Source organism: Centropristis striata, chromosome 13 (assembly GCF_030273125.1).
Source record: "Centropristis striata isolate RG_2023a ecotype Rhode Island chromosome 13, C.striata_1.0, whole genome shotgun sequence".
In the NCBI taxonomy this organism is placed as follows: Eukaryota; Metazoa; Chordata; class Actinopteri; order Perciformes; family Serranidae; genus Centropristis; species Centropristis striata.
In genome coordinates, this window is record NC_081529.1 from 27,909,457 (window position 1) to 27,921,717 (window position 12,261).

General features: G+C 40.6%; 1 protein-coding gene across 1 annotated transcript in view; it reads left to right on the plus strand.

The window, feature by feature from the left end:
- adgrl1a (adhesion G protein-coupled receptor L1a) overlaps positions 1–12,261 on the plus strand; it is a 105,021-nt gene that overhangs the window by 2,485 nt on the left and 90,275 nt on the right. The window lies entirely within an intron of this gene.

Sequence of the window (12,261 nt, forward strand, 5' to 3'; positions counted from 1 at the left end):
TTTCGCTTAAAAAAAACGTGTGTTCCGTGCACATGTGCACGAGTGAAATTCACAGACTCATGCTTTAAAATACAGTTTGAGTGTATATTCAAGCACGCACACACGCACACACACGCACACACACACACAGACACACTCACACACACACATACAAACACATGCTATTTTTATGAATAACACTGGTCTGCCTCCCTAGTGAGGACTCTCATGTTTCCTTTGCATTTTTGCTACTCTCTACTTTATGCAATATGTATGTACCCCCTATAGCTCTTTGACAAGGCTGACTAAATTATTATGTTAATAGAAAATAAGCAGAAAGATACAGCACTGCTATGAATTTCAAAAAATGACCTATGATGTTTCACACCCTCAGGACGGTTAAATGTATTGCATCTGTGCTGGTTCAAAGAATAATGTTAGAATAACACAGCGGATTTGAAAAGAAAGCTTTTGGTATCCAGAGAACATCTCACAATGTCCCAGTTTACTCGGCATGGTTATTAATTACAGTGAGGGACACATATTGAATGCTACATGTCAATAAAGGATTGTTGATTTTGACACCGCATGGAGATTTGTCCTTAACCTGTGAAGGACACTTACATCTTTTTTTTCTCGCATAGCATGGTGTGAAATGAAAATGAGTGTGTGATTTAGTAGAAGCACATTTATTCTGCAGTTAAAATGGGTTTTGGGGCAACAAATAACATTATTTAATAACACATTAAAAACCAAAACTGTAAAAATTCACAAAATTCACAAAATCCACGTTTAAATTGTAGTTTCTATTTTGAGAATAAAAGTGTCTTCAATTACGATTAAACTGTATTGTTACCTTATCAGTTTTGATTCAGCAAATAATGTAACAAAAAAAATATTATACGGAAAACCATTATAGATAACAAAATGTGGAAGTAGTCCAATATTCCTCTAATTTAAGCAGATTCAAGTGTTGGATTTTCTAAAACTTGAATGCACTGCAATGCAAAATGTCCATTCAGTGAAAAACATGGTGCAGTGAAATTGTAGCACACGATACAAAAGAAGCGTTGAATGAATATGAACCTACTGTACATACATATAGTTCCAACTACACAGCACAAAATATGTAACTATTGGATTTTTTGTTCCCATCGGCTTTACGCGTTGTTCGTTTTGTGAGAAAAAATTGGAGGAGTATATCAGGAATAGAACATCGAGCCTGTGTATATGTGTGATGGCAGATAAGCCATTTTTGAGTTAAAATTGTTATATCCATATATGCATATCCAGATGTTTGCTGATGTGGTCTTTACACACACACACACACACACACACACACACACACACACACAGTTTCTTACTGTACACACATGATGCCACTGTAAGCTTGTTCTATCTCCAGGAGGGAATGATTGGAGAATCTTTAGTGCCAGTACAAAGCAGATGACTTGTACGCTGCCACGGCAGTATATTCTGATGTTAAACTTAATCTCATCGTTGCCTTTTGATGATGAAAGGCTCTCAGATATGATATCCGATTAAAACTACAAGCCTTCCAAGCTAGTCTGCCCGGTGCCCGGCTTCTCGTGGTCCATTGTACAGTGGAATTTATTTTGAATAATCACGTTCATGCTCCATATTGATTTATAGTAATTCTGAAGATTATGTGCAATTATAATCCATTCAGAACAATCCTTTGCAAGATTGAATTGTATCCCAATGTCAATTTTTGACCTTTATTTTTATTTTCTTTCAAAATGTCATTTTGACATTGCAGTCAAAATCATGTAACTGGGCTTCAATCTGCGACCTTTAACACAACAACTTTGGAACAGCATTTGCCACAGATTCATTACATATTTGCTGACATTTGCAACAAAATGGATGATGCTATTATAACAATGGGTTGGAGATTTGAATTGTCTAATGTAGTTTTATGTTTGTGGGTGATCAGTGAGCTTTATTCCATCTCATTAGGGTGGAGGTATAAAGTATGTGGCAGTGCTGGGATGTTTTCTAATCTTTAATATCCTTTACAGTTATGTCAACATACCATGTCTCTGAAGGGCAGTTATTCATTGGACTGAAGTGCCAGAGGTAGCTTTAGCTCACTGCTTCCCTTCGTAGGCAGCACTGTTTACCTGCCAGTAGCAGCTCTGTGGTTGTCACCAGCCTGATAAGGCTTGTCCTGACAGGAAAGCCATTATGATTATAATGACAGTTATTGTGGTTCAGTGTTTAACCACTGCCGACAAAACACGCTGGAAATGGTTTTAAACAGCTGTTGTTGGACTAATTATTGCAATCAAAAGTACCCTATTATGTTTTCTAAGGCTTTTCGTAATGTGTTGGCTGTTTTTCCGCTTAAATGCTAGATTACATTTTGGGAGCATGAACATGCAATAATGGATTGGAAAGAGAGGGATAAGGCGAGGACAAGAGAAAATAGAATAGGGTGAAGGGTGCAGAGTGCAACAGCAGAAGGGGAGAAGAACATAATGGGGACCAAGCAGAAATTGTCTTTGCTGTGGTGGCGAGGTGCAAAAGCGATTTGCAGTGTTCGTCCATTTTGAAGCTTGTGGCCTTTTTGCTGTGGAGGTCTCTGTGAATGTAGCCATGCACACAGTAGTCTGTAACTCTGTGGTCTCTGCTACAACTAAAGAAACTGAAGGTGTAGGCTATAAGAAGCCAATCTTATAGGAACCCCACCACACACTAATTCAATTCAATTGCTGCTAGGCTCGAGCACATGCAGGCGCCGGCATGGCGAAAATGAGCAGGAGCAACAAGAGCACATGAACAGAAGAAATCGATGAGGACTCTTTTTCATAAATGGAGTGGGTGTTAAATTAGCTGGATGGGCCCATGTAGAAACACATTGGATTGAGTGCCTGGTGTATTTGGGCTGTGTCTATTGACTGAGAGACGACTTGGTGTACAGCAGTGAAAAGACTCTGCGATCCTCAATCAATGTGACCAATCAGCCTCACCAGCAATTCATTTGGTTTTTCACAGATTTCTCAGAGGAAAGGGGACTCTGAATTGATGTATAACAAATGCGTCACTGCAGTTTTGACGACCAAACTCTAACCGCTGTTTGTAATGGTCGTCTTTGATTGCCCTTTTGAGCCTGCTTGATTTTCTATTCAAGTTGTTAAAAGAAACTTGAAATACCAGTTATCAGCTCACTCAGTGTTTGTCAGTTTTCACTTCTTAACATGTATTTAATGGCTTTTCAAGGCCATTTGCCAAGATATAATTTTGAAGGCACTTGAGAATAATAATCGCGAATCAATATAATCTTGCCCTGCTTGTTGTTTGGCATTTTAGGAAATCAGCTCTGGCAGCTCCTGCCAAAGGTGCTTAAAGGTGCTCTTGACACTGTGAGATGGATTCTGATCTTTCTTCTCCTTTAGCAAACCATGTATAAACTGCATGAATGCTGATTTATGCCATTACAGATACAGGAAGCAAACACATGTTCAGGGGCGCTAGCAAAGAAGAGCAACTTGCAGGATTATGATACCTTTTGACACATATTCAGTGCTAAATTCAAAGAAAAAGTAAAATCGCTGAAGAGTGAAAGAGTTTGAAAGAGAGCCTCACACACAAGAGAAAGGTGGAGGGTCCATCTTAGTTAAGCCCTTGTCCTCAGGTAATTGGAGTAGCTTTCCACGTCCGATCTGTCCATTTGAGAAAGGTGGGGCACACAGATGAAAGGAAACAGAGATCAATTGACCTAATAGCTTGTCCAATCAATCCTTATGTTTTTCTGATAGCTTGACGGAGGGGTAGACCGGAGTGGAGGATGAGCCCCTCTAATTGGCTCGGCCAGAGCGGGCAGAGCGGGAGGCTGAGTGGTAATGGCAGGAGTAGTCGACGTTTCTCCTCACACCTGGCGCCCTCACTCTACCAGCGTCAATACTGACACTTTTGTCCTCATTACCTTCAGCTTAGTGCCATGTACAGGCCCTTCATCTGCTTTCACTGGACTCCAATGTTCCTTCATTACACCTCCGTTTACACGATCCACTTCTCGCTTTCTGCCACTGACCCTTCGCACTCAATGACTAATACAGGAACTACTCAACATCGTCTAAGCTATCAACACATTCGGTCAGGCAGCAAAATCAGGAGAGACTGCTTTATAAACAGGATCTCCATCCGTGTGTGTGTGTGTGTGTCTGGCTGTCTGGCCCTTACAAGCAGCGATGTTCACCTGAGACTCACCTGAGTCATTCCACAGAGAGCGTCTCTGGCGGGTTCGTATTTGTGACAGCAGTACTCCCCTTGGAGTATCTTGTGTTGGACTGGTGTGAGCATGTTTGTGTTTGCGCGCCTCAGTGTGCATGTGTGTGTGTCCATGCTGTGAGCTGTGAGAAGAGGCAACACCAAGGAACAACACGGGGGCCAAAAGAAGCTGTTTGTTTGCCTGCCTGCCAATATGGGAGTTGGAGGGAAGCAGGTAGAAAAAAAAGAGAGAGGAGGTAGGGGAGGAGGGGGAGAGGGAGGGAGATAAAGCTCCTACACAGAGGTGTGAAAGGGCACGTATATTCATAAACAGCTGCAAAAACACCTAGAGCATTATACATACAGTAGGCAGATGCCAGATGAGACAGAAAGGGGGGAGGTGCACCATGATGGAAAAAGTCCATAAACACCCAGAGCAATGAACTTAAGGAGAGAGAGAGAAAGATGAATAGAGAGAGAGAGAGAGAGAGAGCGTATCCGGAGTGGATTAATTAAGGATTATAATTATGTTGGGACTATGCGTGTCTCACCTGAGACTGCCCTGTGCTGCTTCTCTCCAATCCTCATGCCCTCTGCTCCTCTGCACATATGGACACAAACCACAGGAAAATACTACCCACACATGCGGTATCATCGGCTCACCTCTCTGACACCGTGCAGAAAAGTGAATGAGCGCAACAGCGTATTAACCTTTTTGCTGCGTTTTTAATCAATCCACAACAACACTGGTCTTACAACGTTAGTCGCAGTGTGTCACGCTGTAATTGTGCCAAGTTAATCGGTGTGCTGCAAATTGCTAGAGTATAATAAGACTTACCTTGAGGTATATTCAGGTTTGTGATCAGACAAACACTTGTTCAAATCCCCAGTATTTGGTTAGGGAAATCGGGTTAGTGGTTTATTAACACCACTAACGGGTGTTAAAGAGGAATTAAACAAATTTCTATTAAAACTTCCAATGTTCAGCCAGTGGGGGGCAGTAGAAAGAGCAGTGAATACAATATTGTGGGGAAATTACACATCCAGGACACACAAAGCAATGGCATTTATTTGAAGACGTCTGATGATGTGACAAATGTAAATCAAATACTCCCTCTCTTTTAACTCTCAATTTGTTCCACTAGTCCAACTGCCAGAAAAAAAATAATGTGCTCCGGAATCAGGTTACGTAGTGTAACAACTGCATGGAGAGGAGGTCAGGGTAGATGAGTGGGTCAAACAAACACATTATTTTCACCCAGGAGACCGCTGTTTGTGTCCAATATGAAACCAAAAGTTGACTTATTTACGCTGACAACTTAACTTACATTCACAACTTAAAGGGGACATATTTTGTTCATTTTCAGGTTCATATTTGTATTAGTAGAACATGTTTACATGTACAATAAAGGGATTTTGACTGAAATATCACAATGTTAAGCTTAGTTTTGGTTACTTTTTCTCACAAAAACTTTTGTAACCTATGATACGTTTAAAGATTCCCTGAAACTTCCAATTTGCCTGTTTTTAGAGTTTATTTATACAATAATCAATGTATTTTGGGAAGTTACCTAACTAAAACATACATTTCGGGTTCAGGCGGTTAATGTTCAAAAATCACATTATTTTTGTCATACAGTCTGACTGAATATCCCTGTATTCACGCTCTGAAACGCTCTGGTAAAGCACTTGTCCCCTGCCAAAAAAGCCCAGTCTGTTCTGATGCTTCTGGGTCTTTCGCATCTGTCCTTTTTGCATCTGGAGGATGGAGAATGACTGTCAAGGCACTGCAGCGGGACTTTCTTCCTGTATATAGTATAATTGTGACATCACAACCTTAAGTCCTGACTGTTAGTTTAAAGTCACAGTTGCTGAATATGGGCTGTGTGCATTTAATCATGGATTGGGCATATTGAAACTTCCATTGTATTTATATTGCACTTAGACCTGCATTTTACTCAAAATAGACATGAAAAACATTTTTACAATATGGTAACCTTTGATATGATCTTTTCCTAAGCTTAACAAAGTTGCTTAAAACCAATAGTTTTGTTTGAATTTACAACGTTAACACCAGGATTAAAACTCCACCATATTGGAGCATCATAGTTTAATGCAAAGCTACCCAGTGTGTTAAAAAGTGACACCAACGGGTTCTGATTAGGCATCTGTATGTGACGAGTTGGGGATAAGAACGGGCAGATCATATAGGTATTTTTTGTCTATATACTCTAGAATATCACTATCAGGCACACTGTCTATGACCCATATTACCTCCTCATACTAGTTAGAAAACAAGATGGCAGAACAATTTTCTCGGTTGTCCAATTTTGGGGACTACTGAATATGAGGTGAATAAAGCCAGTGGTTCAAGACAGAGCTCAGCCTCTCTCTAACCCTGCGGAGACGGGCCGTGCTGGCGAGCCCTGGAGACACAGACAGGAGAGGGAATTTTGGTGTCAGATTTTCTCCTTACAAAGATAAGATTGAGGTTGTAATGTCCCATTATGCCATGAAGGGGAAAGAGCCCTGTGTTTTCCAGTGAAGCCGCAAAATCTAGCAGCCAGGTGTGGAAATAACAGTCTTGCTGTGAAGTGAGATGCTGCTAAAAATGACCGTGCATGCTCAGCAAATCTTGCCTGGTTATGTGACGTTTGTTGTTCATTTGTTTCTAAAAACTACAGTGCAGGGCAGCAATTTTTAGCAACTGAATGCCTCTTTCATTTGAAACCGGGACAAAAAATGGAAAATGTTCATAAAAAGAGATAGGCACTATCAAAGGCTACATGGTGGACAGTTGTGTCTGTCAGGATATGAATGTGCTTTTAATCCAATAGCGATTACTATCACACTGCTCCCATCCTGTAGTGCTATTAGAGTATGAACATGAACCACACTTCATACGCCATCTGACCACAAGAGACACTTGCCAGACCACAGCTTAACCTCTGGTTACCTCACACCCTCAAGACAACACAAAAAGAAATGCACACACACACACACACACACACACACACACACACACACACACACACACACACACACACAAACATAAATTGACCACTAAAGGCACACACAAAGACAAATGCACACACACATTTGCTCAGCAGCCACAGACATGAGGCATTTAGGGAACAGAATGGAAAAGGATTTAATTGAGTCTTTGATCATTATAGAATTACCATGTGCCTTCTTGGCACCCTGGTTATTGTTTCATGGATTAATCATTTTCATTCCACAAATTGTGGAATCCACATAGCAAATCAGTGTGCTGCCTGCATGACACAGATATGCAGTTGTAGCAAGGGAATTATAATGTGTTCTTGCCCTCCAATTGGCTCAAGCCGTCCATGCGACTTGATTTATTTGAAAGATTGGTTTTATTGATTAACTGAATTAATGTGGTGCCAGTTTAATCAGTGTGCTACAGAACTATGCAGAATTTGACATCTCTGTGAACTCAGATGAATTGAGTGTACAGTATTGATCTGGTTATCCACAGTATTTATTCAGCTATTTGTCTAAGAGCTGATTAATTCAGTGTGTACGAAATAATGTAGGTATGTGTTTATGTGTGTCTCTCCCTCATGCTCTGTATATTTGCAGAACTGGTAATTGCATCTGTTATGGACTGCAGGTTTCATCCTTGTACTGTACTGTACTCTATACCTTTTACCTCTGTACGTATAAAATCACGCTGCTACTGTATGTTTTAAAGTGACACAACACATGCGGGCTCAGCACTCGTGCAGCATTAATGCATGTGTGAACATGCATGCACACACAAACACACACCGCACACAAAAGTACATTATATACATGTATGACTACTGTGCTATAGTGTGTGAGGTATCGTTGTGTAACAGCAGTGTGTGTTGTAATTGCAGGCCTTATATTGTAGGGCTGGAGCGGTGTTCAGCACCGGTGTAGTGATTGAGCAGTATCTGTCAAAAAGGGCCAGAGGAGGCAGAGTAGTTCTCCAATTAGAGTTAACTCAGGATGGATATGGATGCTTTCTGACAGCTGTCTCATCTGATTCGGCTGCATGTGGAAGAAGAACATTTGTTTGAAGATGTTTGTTTAGGCTCATTATGGATAAAAGCAGAAGCTTCACACATCTCTCTCCTCCTATTCCATGTGTAATGGAGGCCCACCGATGATTACATGTTGGTATTACACAGAAGAGAATCTCAGCTGTCATTTGGCTGAACACATTCATGGAGCTAGTTCTATTCACAAGACATTGTGCATTCCTAGCTGTAATCCTACACGGATATTTAAGTGCACAAGGGTAAAAACAATTGGGTGAATTTGAGAGAGCATTAGCAAAGAAAACGATGACTTCCTGAGGCTTGCAATATAAATCTACATTTTCATCCGTTATACTATATTCTATATCAGGGGTGGGCAATTAATTTTCCCGAGGGGCCACATGACCAATACCACGGACCAAAACTCTGAACTAAATTCTGCTCAATATTAATTTAAACTCTTTATAAAATTCAGTAAATTATCTGGTTTTGAGCTGCTACTGATACGAATACATGTTATGATAAGACTTAATGTGGTGTAAATCAAATATAGCAGTAAAAAGTAGTAAATACTCCAATTACTATATTATTTTTCCATTTATTTTAAACACAACTTTAAATGACCTTTATCAAGGTTCTTATTGGTGTTTTTGTATTATATAGCTTGTTTTTCATGTTTGTACATTTTCTGGGTGTTTTACAATGTTGTGATGCTTTTATTTTGAAACGGTGCCGTCTAGTGTGAAACGGGTGCTTTTATTTTGAAAGGTACGGACAGGAAATAACAGGTGGAACGGTAAAATGAAAAACGAACGGTAAATAACAAAAATAACGAGTGAGTCGTAAATTCATAGAAAGTTGATAGAAAGTATCAAAAAGGCTTCTATAATGGCTGGTTGACAGGACACAAGGTTTGTTAAAGTTTATTTTCTTCTGTCATATATATTAGTGGCTATATTTGTTATCTTAACTATAGTAAAAGTGTTTGTTTGTTCAAGTGCTAATGCTAATGTTTGTTATTGTTTTCCCACCTTGTAGCTCTTAAGGTGGACCAAGGAATGTCTTATTTTTATTTTCATGGAGCTACGATTTTAAATAAATATTAGTTAAAGAGTGGACCGTCATTCAGCCAGGAATGCTATTAAACATACATTCAAACCACAAAACCAATATAGAGCATAGAGCAGTAAACCAGTAATTTATTAACTTTATGCAAAAAGCAATACGTGTTTTTGACAAGGTACCGAGATAACTCAGTGTATTTAGTGGAACGTGTTTCTCTGCAGGTGGGTATGCATGCAGGCAGATATACGTAAAACCGCCTTCAAAATAAAAGCACTGCGGTCGGACAAGGACAGCCAACGGGCCGGATGTGGCCCTGCGGGCCGCCCAATACCCAGGTCTGTTCTATATAGAAGTGTAATGATTCTCCAAATGCACGGTTCAGCTCAGACTTTGATTTTTGAGCTATGCTTCACTTTAATTATTCTTTTATTTTGTAGCTGTGGGGGATGAAGGTGAATTAGAAAAATTAGGGGGGGGGGGTTCTGTTTTTATTAAATCAACTACAAGAACACTCCAGATTAATTTTCTAAATTAACTTCACAACAAGTGCATTAACTAAAGAGGACTACACATGAGTGACAAATGCCTTTGTCCATTCGTGAATTTACAAACTGACCACAAATGGGCCACAAAATCAAAGACAAATTAAATTATAACATGTGTTACATTGTTCATTACCAAGGCGTTATTTGCGGTGCGGAACACAGACTGGACACCTGACTCCTGTTTGTGAAAGCCGCGGTTTGTTTGATCCAACCACCGCCTGTCCTCTATACCCAAAAAATGACCTGGCGGAAATATCAGTGAATTACTTAATTTTATCCCTTTTTTAATAGGAAATCCTACGAACTGCAAGTTCATGAGAACAACCCGACTCCTTCTAAGGTCTCTCTCCGTGCAGCCATGTCTCTGATGCACATAACGCTACATTTACTTGTCCTCGAGTAGTGGAAGCCTGTTACAGTACTGGAGGGTAAACGCAGCCTGTAATGAAATACAGCAGGGATTTTAACTCCTACACCGTGTGTTTATTTAATCATATGTCATGGACCGCAGCTCAGGTCATAATTACCATATGAGTTCAAATAAATGCAAAGGGCAGCACTCTGTTCTACTGCCATTTCTGCTGTGCATTATATTACACTACAGTGTATAGACTTAATAATAAGAAGAACTGAAGATACTTGAAAAACTACAGGCAAATATTTCATTTTGTAAGGAACCCCATTGACTGTATCTCATTATGGTGTTATGTTGTAGATGCCTGACATTCCTTACTTGCCTTTAAAGACACACAAAGAAACATCATCCTTCAGTATTATGCCGCACACATCATCACATCTTTTCTTTTAAACTACAGAACTACTTTACACTCAGAGAGGTTACCTGGATGCCAGTAACTTCATTAGAAGCAGATAAAGGCATTACTCAAATGATTGCAACTGTCATGTAAACATGTTAACTGGATTATCTTAGTTGAATTAAAGCTGGACCTGAAGAAAGGATAACTCAATTTGGTTGACCCCAAAATCAATCTTTTGCTGTACTCTTGTACACACCTCTATTCTGATTTCTTTTGGTCTTTTGATTCTGTGCAAAGCGATGTTTTTGCACAAACAGCAGTGTGGCTAGCAGTGTAAAACAAAGGGAAACAAAGGGAAATTTGGGGCAACAGCAAAGTGGCTTTCTTGTTCCAACTAAATCTGCAATTGACAGATCCTGTGTTATAGGGTTCTGTAAACTCATCATCACAATAAAACATACACACATACTCTCTTAGTTTTCCTTGTGGTGCTAAAAAGATGTTTTGCTCGGCTGCTTTGCATCAGACAAATCATGTAAACACCGGCTACCGCGGAAATCGAGTTACTGTGAATCATTATCGTACAATCGCCTTGAGGTGGTTATTCACAGTAAACAAGTTTCAGTGTGTATAAACAAACTGTACCCACAGATCTACTACTTGTGGTCTCTGCAAAGCTGCTAGACTGCATATTAAGGTTCCTCTCTCCATAAAGACGCTCTGTACTAACAGTCTGAAAGTATCCACATTAACCTCTTTTCTGTGCTCTTTCTGTTACCCTCCAAACAATTTATTCTGCCCTCACAGACTCTATTTGTCAACTAGTCTAAATAATTACGGTGCTTTAGCCGACATACATACCTGTTTGCTTATCATTTGCAGTTTACAGACCTAAATATCTATGTGCTCACTGGTTCTCCCAATATGTGTCTGTTTACTCTCTCTTGCCCCCGTACGCTGCACTTACATGCATCTGTGTGGACTCCCCTTCCTCTACAAGTGTACTCACATTTGCCCTACACTCACCTTCTCTCCTGCTGGTGTGCCCCCCTCACTCACCTTCTGATGGTAGCAGATATGGATGGAAATACAAATGACCCCTGATGAACCCAGATATTGAGCTGTTTTAAAGCTGGAGGCTTTAGGCGATATCCCTTCCTTGCTCCAACGTGTCGGGGAAGGAGGGGCCAGGGTTTCTCACTACATCGGGGTTTTATGGGATTTATGACCCCCGTCCCCAGAAGCTATCTCTTCCTCTACTGGCATTTCTCCCACTGGCTAGAATTAGCAAGCGAGGAAAACAAACAAATTACAAGGAAACAAACACAACAGCTAATAAGCATGTAGTGACATGAAGAGAGTGCTTTCAGCGTGATGCAGGGAGAGGGAAGAAAGGGCAGGCTATAATCTTCCCTCCCTCACCCCTGTCTTCTGTTTTTTGCATTTGCCTCTAATTTTCTCCTGCCCCTCTGTCCCCTCCACCCTCTGTGAGTCGCCACTGGGGCTTTGCGAGGAGATCATCTCAGAGCATGGGCAGTGTGAGACAGATGGGCGGATGATGGATCTGACGTGATAGACAGCAGGGTGATGGATGGCTGGCTGGCTGATAGGGGATTAATGCAGTGCTGAGGCCGCTGCTGCACAGCGGAT